Source organism: Cornus florida, unplaced genomic scaffold, assembly GCF_030987335.1.
Source record: "Cornus florida cultivar Cherokee Brave unplaced genomic scaffold, ASM3098733v1 CherokeeBrave_3.0.0_Hap2_Chr02, whole genome shotgun sequence".
NCBI lineage: Eukaryota > Viridiplantae > Streptophyta > Magnoliopsida > Cornales > Cornaceae > Cornus > Cornus florida.
The window spans coordinates 57475481-57495675 of record NW_026775572.1 but is presented as its reverse complement, the minus strand read 5'-3'; the positions used below and the strand labels follow the sequence as shown (position 1 = coordinate 57495675).

General features: G+C 36.5%; 1 pseudogene; it reads left to right on the top strand.

Annotated features, from left to right (window-relative positions):
- The first annotated feature begins 285 nt into the window (after positions 1 to 285).
- Positions 286 to 384, top strand: LOC132297853 (small nucleolar RNA R71; annotated as a pseudogene).
- Positions 385 to 20195: the final 19811 nt, after the last annotated feature.

Here is a 20195-nt window from a genome sequence, read left to right as displayed (position 1 = left end):
TTAATCAAGAATTGATCAAACCTTTGAGATAAAGACTTCATTTCGGCGGCTATTTCATTTGAATGGTCGACTTGATGTAAGCCAACATTTTTCCTACCTTGTGAATTTCTACCATTCTTGGATGATAATGTTCTATGCAAAGAAATTTCATTCATGCTCTCATAAAGACGTCACACGTCATCCTCATGCCTATCAATGTATGAGCCACCCATGGAAGCATCAACCATGCCCTTATGATTGTCTGATAAGCTCTCAAAGAAATATTGAACTAGTTGCCATTTGGGCATGTCATGATGTGGACACTTCCTAAGCAATTCATTGAAGCGTTCCCATGCCTCATGAAACATTTCTCCATCCCCATGTGAAAATTCTCGAATTGAGGTTCGCATAGCATTGGTCTTAGAAACCGGATAGTACTTCTTCAAGAACTCTTGTTGCATTTCTGCCCAAGAAGTGATTGAAAAAGCCCTAAGATTGTTAAACCAATATTTTGCCTTGTCTTTTAAGGTGAATGGAAAAAGTTTGAGTCTTAAGACCTCTTCTGGCATGTCCGTATATTTTACGGTGGAACATACTTCTAGAAACTCATCCAAATGCTTGTAAGGTTCTTCACTTGGAAGTCCATGATAGTTAGGAAGCATTTGAATGGTTTGTGGCTTAATCTCATAATGATGTGCTCTAAATGGTGGCAATTGAATGGATGTTAAGCACATAGTGATTTCTCAAAGTAAGGGGAGGATTAGCAATTGGAGGTACAACATGGGCACCTTGATTGCCTTGAATAATGGGAGGTTGTGGAGCATACATTGACCTTGGCATTCCCAATGGAACTTGGCCTTGTTGTTGTGGTGGATGAATGAATGGCCTTGGCATGCCTAATGGTACTTGCATGTTATCATGATGCACATTGGGGTGGAGAATACCTTGTTGGTCTATATGACCAAGGTCCTCCACATGGTCCTCATTTTGTTCTTCCGTTGATGAAATGGATTGACTAGAATTACCTCTTCCCCTAAGGTTTTGAACAATGGATTCAAGATGAAAATTTAAAAGGACAAAAGTGGGTCTCAATGATCTACGACCATACATGCACAATGCAACATAATAAGCAAAAATGTCAAACACTTCACCTTCACAACAAATCAATCAATAAACTTCTTCCACATACATTGTTCCCATGCTCCCATGCTTGAACAACATGCAAAGAATAGTAAAATTGCCTCCACGCGGGCTCACGATTTATCTAAGAATTGAATTACAAGCCTCCACACGGGCCGACGATTTAACTAAGGAATTGAGTAAAGAAAGTCTCACAAAGGTTCTTTAGCACTTCAACTCTAAATTTAAAACTTAGCTTAGCAATTTTTTAAATTTTTAGTGTTTTTCCTTTCTTGCTTAGCTACTTTGCTTGGATGCTCCTTTGCTTGCCTCCTAACTCAATGCTCCTTGTCAAAGATGAACAAACACAATAAGTAACCAAAAGAAAAATAAAAAACAAAGTAAAGACACGATCAAAAGAGTACTAATTCCTAATTGATTCCACAAATACGATGTTGCCTAATCCCCGGCAACGACGCCAAAAACTTGGTGTTGTCGTGAGACAAAAGCTTAGAGAGTGTGCATTAAGGCGAGGGCCAAGTTTTACATTTATAGAAGCCACTACTACCTTCACTAAAAATATAGTTAGGGCGAGTAGGAATCGTCCCAAGGGATTGGAGTCGGATTTGGTTGTGGAATCGCTATTACGGTTAGTAGGTCGAGTGATTAAATAAATGGTTGGTTGGTTGATTACACTAGAGAGCAAATTAAACTAAATAATTGAATGCAATAAAGAGTAAGTAAAAGAAAGAAAGAGAGAGAGATCTTGGGGTTTAGAGGTCACCACCAAACAATACTTTTCTACACCTTTAACTAGTGACTAATGAGGGAAATGTGTGGTGCAATATTGATGTGTGTGTGTGTTTGGTTAATTCAAATGGCAAAGGTGAGCAATTAAGCATACATTGTCTAATCAACATGTGAAAAACACAATATATCTAGCAATTAAGTATATATTATCTAAATAGCATGTGAAAAATACAACGTATTTAGCAAGTCATTAATCCTTTTATTAAGCTCACAACCATACACAACACAAAATTAGAGACATATGCTACTTGCATTCAAAAGTATGGAATATCAAACAACAAGCATGGATTGTCCTCCCATCTAACAACTATACTACCACTAAACTACAATTAAGCTAAAGACATGAAATTAAACTAATTAAACTAAGGGAGAGGCACAATCCATCAAGATATAAGCATGAAGCATCTAGAGAATTACAAGAGCATTCATTTAAGTACTATGTTTTGACAATCTCTAGATCTATGGCATTAATACACATAGACATGCATCAATAACACAAGAAATAGAGACAAGCACATGAACATCTATTCTAGCATACATAGACATATGGATAGAATGAAATGATGAATTGGAAACATTAAACCACATAAATCATTGAATAAATAAGATATATATATATATATATATATAAAAGTGCCAAAACATACATTACAACACTAATCCCTCAATAATACACAAAATCAAGACGTAGAAAGCATGCTTGGGGCTAACTGTAGCCCTAAGAGGATGTCTAGCCACTCATGGTAGTGCTTCTCCAACCTTCAAGGGCTAACTCCATGGTAGAGATTTGCTCCTTGGTTGATGAAGAGTCTCCAATGGTGTCTCTAGCCTCCTCCTCTAAGCTTCCACTCTAAGAGTTCTCTAAAAGTATGAGATATGATATGAGGCCTTCTCTTCTCCTTTTGCAAAAAGTAATCCTTATTCTTATATAGGTAGGTCAAATTAACACCCAAAATGAGCTAGGGTCGTGCACAAAATATTCCCCAATGATTGGATAAAGGACAACTTTTATGAGCTGAAAATTTAACTTTTTCGCACTGGAGGAAGTTCGATCGATCGAACCTTAGACTTGGATCGATCGAACATTGTTGAGATCTATCGAACTTAGGCTGGATCGATCCTCAATGGTGGCGCCTTTTGGAATAACAACAAATCTGAGATATTTTGAAGATATTTTTGGGAAAAGGACAAAAGCGGTTGGTAGGGTGGTACAGCTGGATAAGATCAATCATTTGGATGAAGACAAGGTGGTTCGATCGATCGAAGAATCATGTTGGATCGATCGAACTTTTGGGATCTCTAAAAATGACATCATGGCTTGGATCTATCTTGAAATACTGAGATCAATGAAAGTTCGATCGATCAAAGATTGATGTTGGATCGATCGAACATGCTGAAATTCCACCTTTTTGCTTCCTTTTGCTCCACTTTGCTCATTTCTTTAATTCATCCCAGAATTGCTTCGTTTCTGCTCTTATTTGGCTGAGTTAGCTTATTTTTGGGATAAGTGCCTGAAAATGGAAATAATACGAAATCAATCTAAAATGGTAAAGTCTATAAGGGTAGTTCATGCATCATTTAAGTCTCCTGCTATTTTATATATAAAAAAATAGTAAATTAATGAGGGGTAATCTTGAATTTTTATAGGTTGTTTGGATTTAATATATGACAGGGGTGTTATGTAATATCCCTAATATTTAGAGCATTTAGTTTATTATTTTAATTATATTTTAATTATTTTATTTGACTAATTGTTCTTATTACGTAACTATTTGATTAAATTAGTTAATTAGATTATTTTAAATTATTTAATGTGCTTTACTTGTCATTATTTGTTTATGTGCAATTTGTTTGTTTAATTAATTAATTTATTTTGTTTTAATTTAATCATGATTTGGGATTGGAGTTATTTGACCCAAAGAAATGGGTTTGGGCTTATTGGAGAAAACCTAGTTAAATTATGTAGAATTATGGCCATGAGAAGATGTATATATATATATATATATAATTATATGTGTATGATATTTATATAAATAGACATAGATATGCATATATCACGTGGATAATGATTTGGTAAACCAATACATTTGAGAAATAATAATAATAATAATAATATATACTAACCCATGCACAAATCCTAACCTAAGACTAACTAAAATAGTAATAATAATATTATTATTATTATTCTTAGTTGTGGATAATGATTTGGTAAATCAATACATTTGGGAAATAATAATAATAATATATACTAACCCATGCACAAATCCTAACCTAAGACTAACTAAAATAGTAATATGCACAAATCCTAACCTAAGACTAACTAAAATAGTAATAATAATATTATTATTATTATTCTTAGTTGTGGATAATGATTTGGTAAATCAATACATTTGGGAAATAATAATAATAATATATACTAACCCATGCACAAATCCTAACCTAAGACTAACTAAAATAGTATTATTACTATTTTAGTTAGTCTTAGGTTAGGATTTGTGCAGGTTAGTACATATAGATGTTATAATAATATTATTCTTATTATAATAATAGTCTAAGAATAATAATAATAATAATAATATTATTATTATTATTACTAGTTTAGTTAGTCTTAGGTTAGGATTTGTGCATAGGTTAGTACATATAGATGTTATAGTCAGAAGAAGAGGGTTTTACATATACGTAAGTCACAAAAGAGGCAGAGATCTAGAGAGAGAGAGAGAGAGAGAGAGATGAGGAGGAAGAAAAAGGTGACCGGAGATAGCTTGAAGGTTGCGGGAATTAGAGAAGAAGATCAGAGAGTTTATATAGTTGATTTTCAATCTGAAAATCATAATGCAAGTTCTGTATCTATCTCTTCCCCTTTAAATCTATGATCTCTCCATCACATGCTAGATTTTAGGAATTAAATCAGAGAACTAAATGGATCAATTAATTTCTATGTATGAATTAAATTGAAAATTTTCATATTTTTATGAATTTATTTTTCAACTTGATGCATTATTTGATTTGATACATTAAACTTGTTTTAAATAATTTGATCTTGCGTATTTTCGTTGTCTAAATCATTGGTGATCATATAGGAATCATATTTTAGGACCCGAATCATGGATTTACAGGCTAAAATCAGATCTGTAAATACTACTCTGCGAGTTTGTGCTCGATCACAAAGGGTTGTGCTCGAGCACAAAACTGTTTCGACGCATAGTGCTCGAGCATTGAGGTTTTGTGCTTAAACACATGGTTGTGCTCGAGCTTTGGGAACCTGTTTGCTTCAAAAATGTTCTGAATGACCCCGTTTAAAGTTAAATGATCCCGAACATGTTTATAAGTATTGGGAATAGTGACATAGGTCTAAACTATATAAATTGGTAATAGACCCTCTTATTTTGATATTGGATGGGAATGTTTGAATTAATTAATAATTTAATTTAATATTTCTTGATATTTAATTTGTGTAATTAAATGTAATTGTTGGATTCATTATTATAATCATTGTTGTCGATATACTTATGAATTACTAGTATGATATATGGCTGTAATTATTTGTGCTAACATGATTAATAATGAGTAATTAATATTATGATTTTAATCATACTTCTATCATATTTACTGTTCTAGATTGGAATTAATATTATGATTTATAATTGTTGTGCTAATTGATATATATAGCTATGATGATATTTATTCCTGTATGTGATGTGATCATTGAGATAGCTAGTAAGGTAGGCTCCTTGATATTTTATACCATTGTTAGATATGGTTTTGTTGAATTGATGTGTAGGTGGGTTGGCTATTAAGTCAGGACACTCTATTTGTGTCGTTATTAGATATGATATTTATTTATTAATGATGTGTGTGTGTGTGTGTGTGTGTGTGTGAGCCCCCATGATAAGAGCTTAAGGTCTCAAGATCATTGGTTAGGACTGAGGCGTATGTTGCCGGATTAGATGGGTAGGTGGAATAAGAGATGTGTGTACCCTATTAGAAGGGGGACTCGAGACCACCCTGTGTGCGATTTTTCCAAGAGATACCCACTACACGGTTGAGACTGTCATATTGTTCAATGAGAGTTTTAATGTGTACATATGTATATATCGACTATGTAGATATAACATAAGATTAACTAGGGATGTTTTGATTGTCGGTTCTCTGATCGGGTTGTAGTAGAAGTAACTTGTTTGTGGGTCTGACTCACCATTTATTTTTCAAGTCCTCGACAGTACTAGTCTTAGAGTAGTTCGTGTAGATCAGATATCATTCATCTTTACTCTTCTGTATCATCGATGTAAGATATTATTTTATTTCTTAGACTTTAGTAGTTATTTATTATTTTAGTCGTGGAATTTTTATTAGAGGTCATTGATTATGGGTTTTCAAGTTGTACTTTGGAGGTTTATGAATTATTGACTTTATTTGGAATATTGGTATCAAATGATTTATTATTTAGTTTTCTTTTTAGCAATATTATTTATTTTATTTTATTCTATCTTGTATTCTGTGTTCGTTTATTACCCGATTGTTTTTTATGTCCCAGAGTCTTTGGGCGTGGGCTGGCCAACCCGCACTTCAAAATTCGGGGTATCTATCACATGTTATTGTTCAAAAAAGGCTTAACTTGTATGACTGTCAATATGGCAAACATCGGGGGGTGTCACTGTAATTTACCTTTAATTTATTTTATATTTTGATTAGGTATTCTATATTATTTAAACACTAATCTATATATATATATATATATATATATATATATATAATAGGAGAATCTAATATGTGTGTGGGGGTGCTCACTATGATTTCTTTATACAACTACTACTAATACTATTATTATTACTACTACTACTATTATTATTATTATTATTATTGGCTTAAATTAAAATTTTAGGCTGGCCAAACTATCCCTATCCGACGTGATTAATCAGCAACGATTAATTGGTTACTTCTACGATTAGCTAAAGTTGAGAGTAGGAACGACCTTTCCTATTGGGTTTGTATGGCTCAGGAGCAGAATGCAAAGAAAACTACATAATATAAATGACCGGTTAAAGAGAGAAACGTCTAGAGAGAGAAACCTAAACTCCGCTCAGATCCTCAAAGCTTTCTCCAAAATTTGATCAAGTAATCCATCCTCTGTTCATTAGAGTTGTCTATTCCTCTCCACTTAGAGGCTCTCAGTTCATAAGAGTTTGGAATTCTTTCATCCACAATCCCTAAAGAAGCTCATATTATTTATCTGGACGGATGGGTCCTTGTGTGATTCTGCTTGTCTCGTGCGCAATTTGGAATGGTGGCACACTTGATGTCCTTTGTTTTCTGTTTGATCCAGGTATTTTTACCATTTTTCTTAGTTCTTTTTTAGATCTAACGTTTTATTTCTGTTACTGTGTTGTTTATGTTTTCTGTTTGTTTTCCTCTTTTGCTATCCATACGAATCTCTTGGTCTCCTTGTATCTTGGACAAACGGACTGAGCACGGTCACCAGACGATTTGCTATCTTTTTCATCATACTCGCCGGATTCGGTTAACCGTGAACACAAAAGCTTAGGGATACTGTACAGGTAGGTAGCAACGACGTCATCATTGGTGCTGCTTACGTTGCATGACTGGCGTATTGTATACACTTACTTTTTCGACCACATAGTACTGGAAGGTTCTAGTATGGGTTTGCTGGCCCTTGGACATTGGGCCTTATGGTTCACCCTATTGGCATATTCTTGATTTTTATATACATTCCAATAGTGGGCTTAGGCCAAGGTCCAAATATTAACCCACTAACTAATTGGGTTGACTCTATTAAGCCCACTTCTCTAGTGGGTTATTGTAATACCCCTAATTTTAAGAGGATAGTCCTGGTATTTTAATTAAGTATTTACTTATTTTTTTAATTATTTAAATTGTTTTGTTGCTTGTTTATTTGAAATTATTTGAATTATTTGAGTTAAATGAATTCCTTGATTATTTTTATTTAGTTGTTTTCTTTAATTAAATTGTTGTGTTTATTTTAATTGAATGTTTTAATTATCTAATGTGGATTTATTAGTTGTTTTTATTAGTAAATAAGTTAAATAAATAAGTTAAATGTTTTGTTTATGCAAGTAGGTTTTCACGTATGTTTTAGGGGGTTCTGTACTAATAGCCGACAGAATATAACTTAGGTTTTCTATGGGCCGATTAAATTATAGTCTAGGGTTTTAAGTAGACTTAGGTTATTTTTGTGCCTATAAATATACGGTTATAATCTGTATCAAGGGTTGGAAAAACCCTATTCACGTACCAAGGATACAGAGAGAGAAACAGAGAGCAGTTGTGAGGAAACAGAGCAAGGGTTAAGAGGAATTATATAGAGAGGACCAAGGAGGTTGATTAAGGATTAGAGACGGAGTAGTAGAAAGCTTGACGGCATTCAGAGTTGCCGGAAACTTAGAGACGACACCGGGATTTCATAACTGAAATCACAGGCAAATTCTTCTCTTTCTCCTTCTCTTTGGCTCATGTTCTGTGCACCTAGATAATCTCTAGGGTTTAATCAATCAATAACTGGAAGTTATATGTTTAATATATGTTATATGAATGATCTGTTTATGTTGAAAACTAATCTGTTACAGTTCATACATGTCTCGTTCTAGTTGTTTTTCTGTAAGTATGTTAACTCTGTTGTAACTTAGACTTTGTAATTGATTTTTAACTACTGCAAATGAACCATGGGGATGTTACTGGGATGAGATAAGATCCTTAGGTTCAGTGGTGAAAAGGAACGGAGGGGTTAGAATAGAACTGAAATTTCTTAAACCTGTTCCAGTGTTGTTTTCAAGCATGCTAGTTTAATGGCTTTGTTTAGTCTCTGTAATTGATTTCAAATTATTGTAAACAACTTATGGGGATGATTCTAGTCTTAAATAAGACTCTTAAATTAGTTTTAAAACCAAACAGAAAGGTTGTAATTGGCCGGAGTCGGAATAGAGGTCAGAACAAAGCTGAAAGGGAGAAAAAGCTCACAGGGGGAGAGAAAGCCGGCTCTGGAATGTCAAAAGCTGGCTCCCACCTATTTAGAGTCGGCTCTAAGGTAGTTTAGAGCCAGCTCTATGCCACATTGAGCCTGCTCCATTTTTCTAGAGCAGGCTCTTTCTTTGTTTTGTGCGTACAGTGACTTTTCAGTCACTGTTTAGGCATTTTGGGTTATTGAACAGTTTAAGAAATTTAATGGGTTTTTAAATAATTAGTTTAACATGTAACTAAGGTCTTGAATTGCATAAATTTACCCCTTAGTTTTAATATAATTAATAGTACGCTATTTGATAACTTTGCGTGCAGTTAACGGCTGAAAGCAGATTTACTGACTAATTTTAATCTGACGGTTTAAGGTGCTATAAAATGATTCTAAATTTATTTTAAATGCACAGTGAAGTCTTTTAAATCAATAAATTGGACTTGTGGCATAGTGTGTGGCTCTGTGCTAGAAGATACAATAGAATATAAGTATATGACTTAGTACACTGTTACCGGATGGAATGAATTAAATTGTTTAAATTAATTTAGCGTTTTTTGGACTATAATATGATTATAGAACTTATTTTAAATACATGATAGAGTCATTGATTTATTAAATTTGAACTATGCATGTTTTGGATGTTAATTGTTAGAATATTAAATTATTTGATGCAATTACATGGATTAATTCTGGATTTTAATTGTTAGATTGTTAATCTTCTTTCTGCAATTATTTGGATATTGGTTTTGAATTGTAAATTGTTCAACTGTTATATATGTGATGTATTTTACCTGGTTATGGAGGATTGTATGCACCGGTATGGGACGGTGACATATTGGGAACGGTTTAGCTCAAAACGCATAAACCTACCCTAATGGATTAAAGGAATGGATTTAAAAATATTGAATCCTAACTGTGACTAAGTCAGATCAACTGCGAATAAGTTGAATGGCTTCCTGGATTAATGGATGGTAGTTAAGTCATATCAATAAGTTGAGTGACTAACTAGTTGGTTTATTGTATGTCAGTTTAATAAATAGTTGAACTACATGCCCTGGATTTGGACGGACTTTATATATATGTTTATGGTACCACGAGTTGAGCTTGAGTCTCAAACTCATTGGTTAGGGTGCGTATATGCAGTGGATGCATAGCTGGTTATAATAGGTTGAGGTGTACCCTGTTAGGTCTAGGTACTCATGCCCACCTTTGGGTGCGTATTCGCATGTTGCCTTCTATTTAGGTTGAGACCCCTATTATAAACCAGTGAATGTCCCTTAGTATGGATATATTTATATGTATGGACTAGATATATATTGTGAGGTGTCTACGGTGTATCTGCGTATCGGGTCACTGTATGGATTGCAGTTAGACTAGAACTTACTCGTGGGCCTGACCCACTCCTTTATTATTCTTTTCAGGTATTGGACGGTTCCAGTCTTAAGCTTGATCGTGCTAAGCAGAGACTCTCATTCATTCCACCAGCAACATAGGATTTCATTTCACGCTTTAGTCGTGGATTATTTTTACTTTCAGTTATTCAGTTTCAGTTGAAGTTTTATTTCGGGGTCCACTAGTTGGATGCCCAAGTTATAACCTTGGAGGTTTTGGAAAGATTGGATTATTAATATTTTTAGTTTGGAGGATTTTATATTTCTTTTGGTTCTTTATAAATTTATATTATGTGTTCGCTTTAAAATACTTTAATTATTTGATATCCCTCGGGTTTGGGCCTGGCCTGATCAACCCGTGTCTCGGATCCGAGGGGTATCACAGTTGGTATCAGAGCACTCCAGGTTCAAGTGTCTCTATGACGTTTTGTATTAAGACTTCCGCGTAGCGCTTTCTTTTGAATAGAGCTTATGGTTAAGATTCGTTGAATTCTTTTATGGTTCGTTTAAACTAGTACTGATGTCTATCTTTCTATGTTAACAGCATGGTTAACATTGGAAGAGGACAGAACATGAACAATCGACAGAGGAGAGCGGCACGTAGACAGCAGGAACGTCTACAACGTCGGCAAATGGAGGAAGAGCAGCGAATGCCAGGGTTTCAAAAGGAGCAGGAGGAAGTTCAATAGGCTCAGGGTCGGGTCAGAGATCTAGAGATTCCTCCACACCTCAATCACCTTGTTACTCAGGCTATAGAGACTAGGGTAACAACTGCACTCCGGAACCAACCACAAGTTCAGCAGGCACCTGTACCAGCACCAGTGGTTTAAACGGATTCTTGGGGAAAGGTTAGGAGCTCTTTCACAAAGGGGAGTCCACCTGTGTTCTCAGGCTCCACCGATGCAAAAGCAGCTCACCAGTGGAAACAGGACATTGAGCGTCATCTTCATTTGGTTCAGTGCACGGAGGTGAAGAAGCAGATGCTTGCTACCTTCAAGCTGGTTGGGGATGCACTACAGTGGTGGGAGTCAGTTACCACCCCAGAAGAAAGGATGACATTGACTTATGATGATTTCAGTGCTCGCTTTGACGAGAAATATTTTTCCTATGCAGTCAGGGCAGCTATAAAGACTGAGTTTCTAAATCTGCAGTAGGGGAACATGACAATGGCGGAGTATGAGCAGCAGTTCACGCGCTTATTACTTTTTGCTCCGGAGGAGGTGGATACAGAGGAAAATAAGCGGAATAGTTTCGTCAAGGGACTAATGTGGTCTATTAAGGGAGCTATCACAGGGATTCCAACTTATATTACATATGCTCAGGTGGTAGACGCCGCTCTACAACAGTATCAATTGACCGTGGAGATCAGACAGGCTCTTGGTGAGAAGCGGGGTGATAAAGACTCTACTAATTAGTCAGCTGAAAAGGGGAACGCGATGGTCACCGACAGAATGACAAGGGCAAGTTCCAAGGACAACAACCTTGGAAGAAGCACAAGGGTTGTTCAGATGCTCACAGGAATGGGGCACCTATTCAGGGGTAACCGAATGGGGGACCACAGGCAGGATAGGGTTAGCCACCGGTTAATCGACGGAGGAGGCCATTTGGTAATTTCCAGGGTAGTTGCTACACTTGTGGGGAGTATGGCCATACCTCGAGGCAGTGCCCTAAAGTAGGATAGGGACAGGGACAATGTGTGCAGCAGGGACAGAGGGTGCCAGTACCTTTACCAGCTCCACAGGTTCCACGAATTCAGGGACAGACACATCTGGCTTTACTGGCACCGCTGCAGACTCAGGGACAGACACCATAACAGTTACACTATGGCAGGGTGTATAACCCCATGCTGCAGGATGTTCAGGCACCTCAGGCTGTTGAGGGTAAGTTTCCTATTCATGGTTTGCATGGACGTGTTTTATTTGATACAGGTGTTACACACTTATTTGTAGCTAGGACTTTTGTTGCATTATCTGGGATGAGGACGAGGGTATGCACTAGACCTCAGGGTATGTCGACACCATTGGGAGACACAACCATTTTACATGAGAGTGATGGGCCTGTGACACTAGATATTGGCAGACTCAAGTTTCTAGCCAATCTACTGGTCCTGGACATGCACACTTATGATGTGATACTTGGGATGGATTGGTTATCTCACTACCATGCCCAAGTTAATTATTTTGATAGGTCTATTGTGTTTACCATACCTGGTTAGGATATGTATGTCGTCGCTATGCCACGTTCTAGCGGAATCACTAGCACCTATTTGTTCCACGTGGAGGAGGAAACGGAGGAGGGGACTACTGTATCATTGGATAACATACCAATTGTACAGGATTTCCCGGATGAATTTCAGGAGATTTCAGGGTTGCCACCTAGTCGCGAGATCGATTTTGTGATAGATTTAGCTCCAGACATTGCGCCTATTGCTAGGGCACCCTATAGGATGGCACCGGTGGAGATGAGAGAACTGAGGGATCAGATTCAGCAGTTACTCCGCCAGGGTTTTATTCGTAGGAGTACATCACCTTGGGGAGCACCGGTTCTGTTTGTGAAGAAGAAGGATGGTTCGCTTCGCCTGTGTATAGATTACAGGGAGTTGAACAAGGTTACTATTCGTAACAAGTACCCTCTACACAGGATCGATGATTTGTTTGATCAGTTACGGGGGGCCACATACTTCTCTAAGATTGACCTGTGTTCTGGGTATCATCAACTAAGGGTTAGGGAGCAAGATATTCCTAAGACAGCGTTTCTTACGAGATATGGTTCTTATGAGTTTTATGTCATACCATTTGGGACAACTAATGCACCTGCAGTGTTCATGGATTTAATAAACAGAGTCTTTCGGGCTTATTTGGATCAGTTTGTCATTGTCTTTAGTGATGATATCTTGATCTATTCTAGGTCTGAGGACGACCATGCTAGACATCTTCGCATATTCTTGCAGACGCTTCGTGAGCACCAGTTATATGCCAAGTTCAAGAAGTATAAATTTTGGCAGCGAGAAATGAAGTTTCTGGGTCACGTGGTGTCAGAAAGGGGGATAGCGGTTGATCCAGCCAAGGTTTCAACTGTGGTAGAGTGGGGACAACCTACTTCACCTACAGAGATTCGGAGTTTTCTTGATTTGGCAGGATATTATCGTCGGTTCATCTAGGGCTTCTCCAAGATAGCAGAACCACTCGCTCATCTGACTAAGAAGGGTGTACAGTTCGTGTGGGATGAGCACTGTCAGCGAGCTTTTGATGAGCTGAAAAGGAAGTTGACTTTTGCACCGGTTCTGGCTACTCCTCAGAGCAGGATCGAGTATCTTGTTTACACGGATGATTCATTGCAGGGTCTTAGATATGTTTTGATGCAGGAGGAATGACCGATTTCCTATGAATCTCGGAAGCTTAAGCCTCATGAGCTTAATTATCCAACACATGATTTGGAGTTGGCAGTTGTGGTCTTTGCCTTACGTATTTGGAGGCATTATCTGTTGGGTGAGTCTTTCAGATTATTTAACGATCACAAGAGTCTGCAGTATTTGTTCACTCAGCGGGAGCTAAATATGATACAGCACAGATGGTTGGAGTTTGTAAAAGACTATCACTTTTCTATACAGTATCATCCAGGGAAAGCGAATGTGGTGGCAGATGCACTCAGTCGCCGACCTGTTGGTAGTCTTTCTGCTTTATTCACCACTGAGTGGAATGCTTTGAGGAATGTGGATGAGTTATCAGATGCTTTTATGGCTTGCATGGTGGTTACACCTTCCATCATTCGCGAGGTTCTGAAAGCTCAACTCACGGATCAGCAGTACATGGATAAGGTTGCAGAGATAGCTTCTAGGGAGGTTCCATTCTACTATATTGGTGCTGATGGAGGTTTGAGGTACAAGGGATGGTTAGTGGTACCTTCTGTTGGTGATTTGAGGAATGATGTGATGACTGAGACTCACCACTCTCAGTTCTCTGTTCATCCAGGAGGCGATAAGATGTATCAGGATATAAAGTAGCAATTTTGGTGGGCAGGTATGAAGAGGGACATTGCTCTTTTTGTTTCTCAATGTAGTACTTGTCAGATGGTTAAGATTGATCATCAGAGGCCGCCAGGAGCTCTACAGCCACTACCGATTCCAGAGTGGAAATGGGAAAGCATATCTATGGATTTTGTAGAGGGATTGCCGAATTCTTTCAAGGGTCATAACTCCATTTAGGTCATTGTGGATAGGTTGACCAAATCAGCACATTTCTTACCTATTTGTACTGACTACACCTTGGAGTAGTTGGTAAGGCTTTACATTTCAGAGATTGTGAAGCTGCATGGCATTCCATTGTCTATTATATCAGACAGGGATTCGAGCTTTGTGTCAGGATTCTGGAAGAGTTTTCAGCAGGCTTTGGGTACAGAGGTGCATCTTAGCACTGCTTATCATCCTCAGAATGATGGACAGACTGAGCGGGTGAATCAGATCATGGAGGATATGCTTCGGTCGTGTGTTCTTGATTCCAAGGGCCACTGGGAGGATTACCTACCGCTTGTGGAGTTTGCTTATAACAATAGTTTCCAGAAGACTATTGGGATGGCACCATTTGAGGCGTTATATGGCCGACCGTGTCGATCGCCTGTTTGTTGGATGGAGGTTGGCGAGAGCAAATTCTTGGGTCTTGAGTTCATCAAGGATGCTTCTGAGAAGATAGCTCTTATTCGAGATCGCATGCGTATTGCCCAAAGTAGGCAGAAGAGCTATGCTGATCGTCGCACTCGGGCATTGGAGTTTCAGGTTGGGGATCAGGTTTTACTCAAAGTGTCTCCTATGAAGGGTGTTATGTGCTTTGGGAAGAAAGGGAAGTTATCTCCGCGATTTGTCGGTCCATTCATGATTACGGATCGCGTTGGAGCCGTTGCTTATTGGTTGGCATTTCCGGATAATTTAGATAGCGTACACAACGTGTTTCGTGTTTCCATGTTGAGAAAATTTATGCGAGATAAAGATCGATATCAGTATATCGATGTTGGGGAGATTGAGTTGCAGCCGGATGCAACTAATTTGGAGCCACCGTGTCGTATTGTCGACCGGCGGGATCAAATCCTTCGTAACAAGGTTATACCATTAGTTCGTGTTCAGTGGAGTCATCACAATAAGGCTGAGTCCACTTGGGAATGGGAGGATGTTATTCGCTTGCAGTTTCCTAAAATATTGGAAGAAGGTAAGAGCGAATTCCGATGACGGAATTCCTTTTGTTATTGGGGAAGAATGTAATACTCCTAATTTTAAGAGGATAGTCCTGGTATTTTAATTATGTATTTACTTGTTTTTTTAATTATTTAAATGGTTTTGTTGCTTGTTTATTTGAAATTATTTGAGTTAAATGAATTCCTTGATTATTTTTATTTAGTTGTTTTGTTTAATTAAATTGTTGTGTTTATTTTAATTGAATGTTTTAATTATCTAACGTGGATTTATTAGTTGTTTTTATTAGTAAATAAGTTAAATAAATAAGTTAAATGTTTTGTTTATGCAAGTAGGTTTTCACGTATGTTTTAGGGGGTTCTGTATTGATAGCCGACATAATATGACTTAGGTTTTCTATAGGTCGATTAAATTGCAGTCTAGGGTTTTAAGTAGACTTAGGTTATTTTTGTGCCTATAAATATACGGTTATAATCTGTATCAAGGGTTGGAAAAACCCTATTCACGTACTAAGGATACAGAGAGAGAAACAGAGAACAGTTGTGAGGAAACAGAGCAAGGCTTAAGAGGAATTGTACAGAGAGGACCAAGGAGGTTGATTAAGGATTAGAGATAGAGTAATAGGAAGCTTGACGGCGTTCAGAGTTGCCGGAAACTTAGAGACGACGCTGGGATTTCATAACTGAAATCACAGGCAAGTTCTTTTTTTTCTCCTTCTCTTTGGCTTGTGTTCTGTGCACCTAGATAATCTCTAGGGTTTAATCAATCAATAACTGGAAGTTATATGTTTAATATATGTTATATGAATGATCTGTTTATGTTGAAAACTAATCTGTTACAGTTCATGCATGTCTCGTTCCAGTTGTTTTTCTGTAAGCATGTTAACTCTGTTGTAACTTTAGACTTTGGAATTGATTTTTAACTACTGCAAATGAACCATGGAGATGTTACTGGGATGAGATAAGATCCTTAGGTTCAGTGGTGAAGAGGAACGGAGGGGTTGGAATAGAACTGAAATTTCTTAAACCTGTTCAAGTGTTGTTTTCAAACATGCTAGTTTAATGGCTTTGTTTAGTCTCTGTAATTGATTTCAAATTATTGTAAACAACTCTTGGGGATAATTCTAGTCTTAAATAAGACTCTTAAATTAGTTTTAAAACCAAACAGAAAGGTTGTAATTGGCCGGAGTTGGAACAGAGGTCAGAACAAAGCTGAAAAAGGAGAGAAAGCTCATAGGGGGAGAGAGAGCCGGCTCTGGAATGCCAAGAGCTGGCTCCCACCTATTTAGAGTCGGCTCCAAGGTAGTTTAGAGCCAGCTCTATGCCACATTGAGCCTACTCCATTTTTCTAGAGCAGGCTCTTTCTTTGTTTTGTGCGTACAGTGACTTTTCAGTCACTGTTTGGGCATTTTGGGTTATTGAACAGTTTTAGAAATTTAATAATTAGTTTAACATGTAACTAAGGTCTTGAATTGCATAAATTTACCCCTTAGTTTTAATAGAATTAACAGTACGCTATTTAACAACTTTGCGTGCAGTTAACGGTTGGAAAGAGATTTACAAACTAAATTTAATCTGACGGTATAGGGTGCTATAAAATGATTCTAAATTTATTTTAAATGCACGGTGAAGTCTTTTAAATCAATAAATTGGACTTATGGCATAGTGTGTGGCTCTGTGCTAGAAGATACAACAGAATATAAGTATATGACTTAGTACGCTGTTACCGGATGGAAGGAATTAAATTGCTTAAATTAATTTAGCGATTTTTGGACTATAATATGATTATAGAACTTATTTAAAATACATGATAGAGTCATTGATATATTAAATTTGAACTATGCATGTTTTGGATGTTAATTGTTAGAATATTAAATTATTTGATACAATTACATGGATTAATTCTGGATTTTAATTGCTAGATTGTTAATCTTCTTTCTGCAATTATTTGGATATTGGTTTTGGATAGTAAATTGCTCAACTGTTATATATATGATGTAATTTACCTGGTTATGGAGGATTGTATGCACCGGTATGGGACGGTGACATACTGGGAACGGTTTAGCTCAAAACGCATAAACTTACCCTAATGGATTAAAGGAATGGATTTAAAAATATTGAATCCTAACTGTGACTAAGTCAGATGAACTGCGAATAAGTTGAATGGCTTCCTGGATTAATGGATGGTAGTTAAGTCATATCAATAAGTTGAGTGACTAACTAGTTGGTTTATTATATGTCAGTTTAGTAAATAGTTGAACTACATACCCTGGATTTGGACGGACTTTATATATATGTTTATGGTACCACGAGTTGAGCTTGAGTCTCAAACTCATTGGTTAGGGTGCGTATATGCAGTGGATGCATAGCTGGTTATAATAGGTTGAGGTGTACCCTGTTAGGTCTAGGTACTCATGTCCACCTTTGGGTGCGTATTCGTATGTTGCCTTCTATTCAGGTTGAGACCCCTATTATAGACCAGTGAATGTCCCTCAGTGTGGATATATTTATATATATGGACTAGATAGATATTGTGAGGTGTCTACGGTGTATCTGCATATCGGGTCACTGTATGGATTGCAATTAGATTAGAACTTGCTCGTGGGCCTGACCTACTCCTTTATTATTCTTTTCAGGTATTGGACAGTTCCAGTCTCAAGCTTGATCGTGCTAAGCAGAAACTCTCATTCATTCTACCAGCAACGTTGGATTTCATTTCACGCTTTAGTCTTGGATTATTTTTACTTTCAGTTATTCAGTTTCAGTTGAAGTTTTATTTCGGGGTCCACTAGTTGGATTCCCAAGTTGTAACCTTGGAGGTTTTGGAAAGATTGGATTATTAATATTTTCAGTTTGGAGGATTTTATATTTCTTTTGGTTCTTTATTTAAATTCTTAAATTTCTATTATGTATTCGCTTTAAAATACTTTAATTGTTTGATATCCCTCGGGTTTGGGTCTGGGCCTGATCAACCCGTGTCTCGAATCCGAGGGGTATCACAGTTATGTCCCTTATTCAACCCTATGTGTGAGGATATAATAAGTGTAATACCCCAAATTTTAAAAGGATAGTCTCAGTATTTAACTAATTGATTTAAATGCATTTTTAATTATTTAATTAATTTTCTTGACTATTTGTTTAGCTTTAATTGTTTATTTGAATTAATTGATTACGTGTTTATTTGATATAAATGGCTAATTGATTGATGATGTATTTTTAGTTGCTTCAATGTTAGGTGTTTACTTGTAATTTATTTGTTAAGAATTAAATGGGTTTGTTTATTTGGTTTATTTTGTTTTAGATGGTTTTGGATAATAGGAATAGACCATCCAATAGAGTTCATGGACCACTTGGGTAGGTCACTAAATGGGTATGGAGATTATCCATGGGAAGTTATGTATATATATATGGATATATATGTATATATAAGGAGGTGATATTTTATTATAATTTTTAGCAATATATATATATAGTTATATTTATATCACGTATTAGTCTATGTAAAATATACTTATTATATATGCATCGTATATTTTATTTTATTTTCTTTTCCCTTAAGATAGCTGTAATAATTGATTGAGATTAGGGTTAGCTTATACTATATATATATATATATATATATATATAAGTGTGTCTACCAAGGATTGTAGAACCCTATTCACGTAATAGTGGAGGCAGAGAAAAAACAGGGAGATTGTAAGAGAACAGAGAGAAGAGAGAAAGGCTTGGCCAAAGGAAATTGAAGGTCGAACCTTAGAAGCAAATGAAGGAGGCTGTTAGTAGGTGAACCAGAGTAGTAGAGGTTAACGGTAGCCAAGGGGTTGTCAAAAAATCTAGAAGAAGGAGTTAAGATTTCATACCAAAATCTTAAGGCAAGTTCTAATTCTATCTCCTTCCCTTTGATCTGTGTTCTATGCATGCCTAGGAAAACTCCAGGAACTTTAAGTTATTAAATCAACCATGTATGCATGCTAAAACATTAGTTATAGTATGTTAATTGTATATGTATATGTTTGAGTTCTGTTTAAAGTATATTACATGATTTGTGATTTTAACTTGTTTAAATTATGCATAAAGGACTAGAATCATGTGAAGGGTTGATTGGGATGTAAAACTATACCATTAGGAACCTTAACAGAGTAGAACGGAGTCGTCGGAGTCGGAGAAGAGACAGACAACAAGGCTTCACGTTGACATCTGGAATTTTACATCGACTGGTTTATGTAAACCAGTCGACACTTGCAAACTTTACATCAACCGGTTTGTGTAAACGGGTTGACACTTGCAAACTTTACATCAACCGGTTTGGGTAAACCGGTTGACACTTATTAACTTTACATCAACTGGTTTGTGTAAGCCAGTTGACAACTGGAGAAAACATGTTGACCGATTCCCGTAACCATTGTCTATGTTGTCCAGTGTAGGATTTTGGCACGGGAGTTTGTATCTAGGGATGGTTGGGCCTGGTTAAATAATTTTAATGAATTTCTTGGACCCAACAATTAACTGGAATGCATAATTTATAATAATATGCTAGGTTTGGGATAAAATTAACATAATGGTTAATTTATGGATATTGTTTTAAATTATTTTAAATCAATCAACTGAATTGAAATAGTTTAATCATGTTGTGGATGTTTTACAGTCTATTTGAGATGTATGTTAATTTCTTATTCTATAATTAAATGCATACTACTTAGAACTGTTTTATTGTTTAGATTAAATGCAAA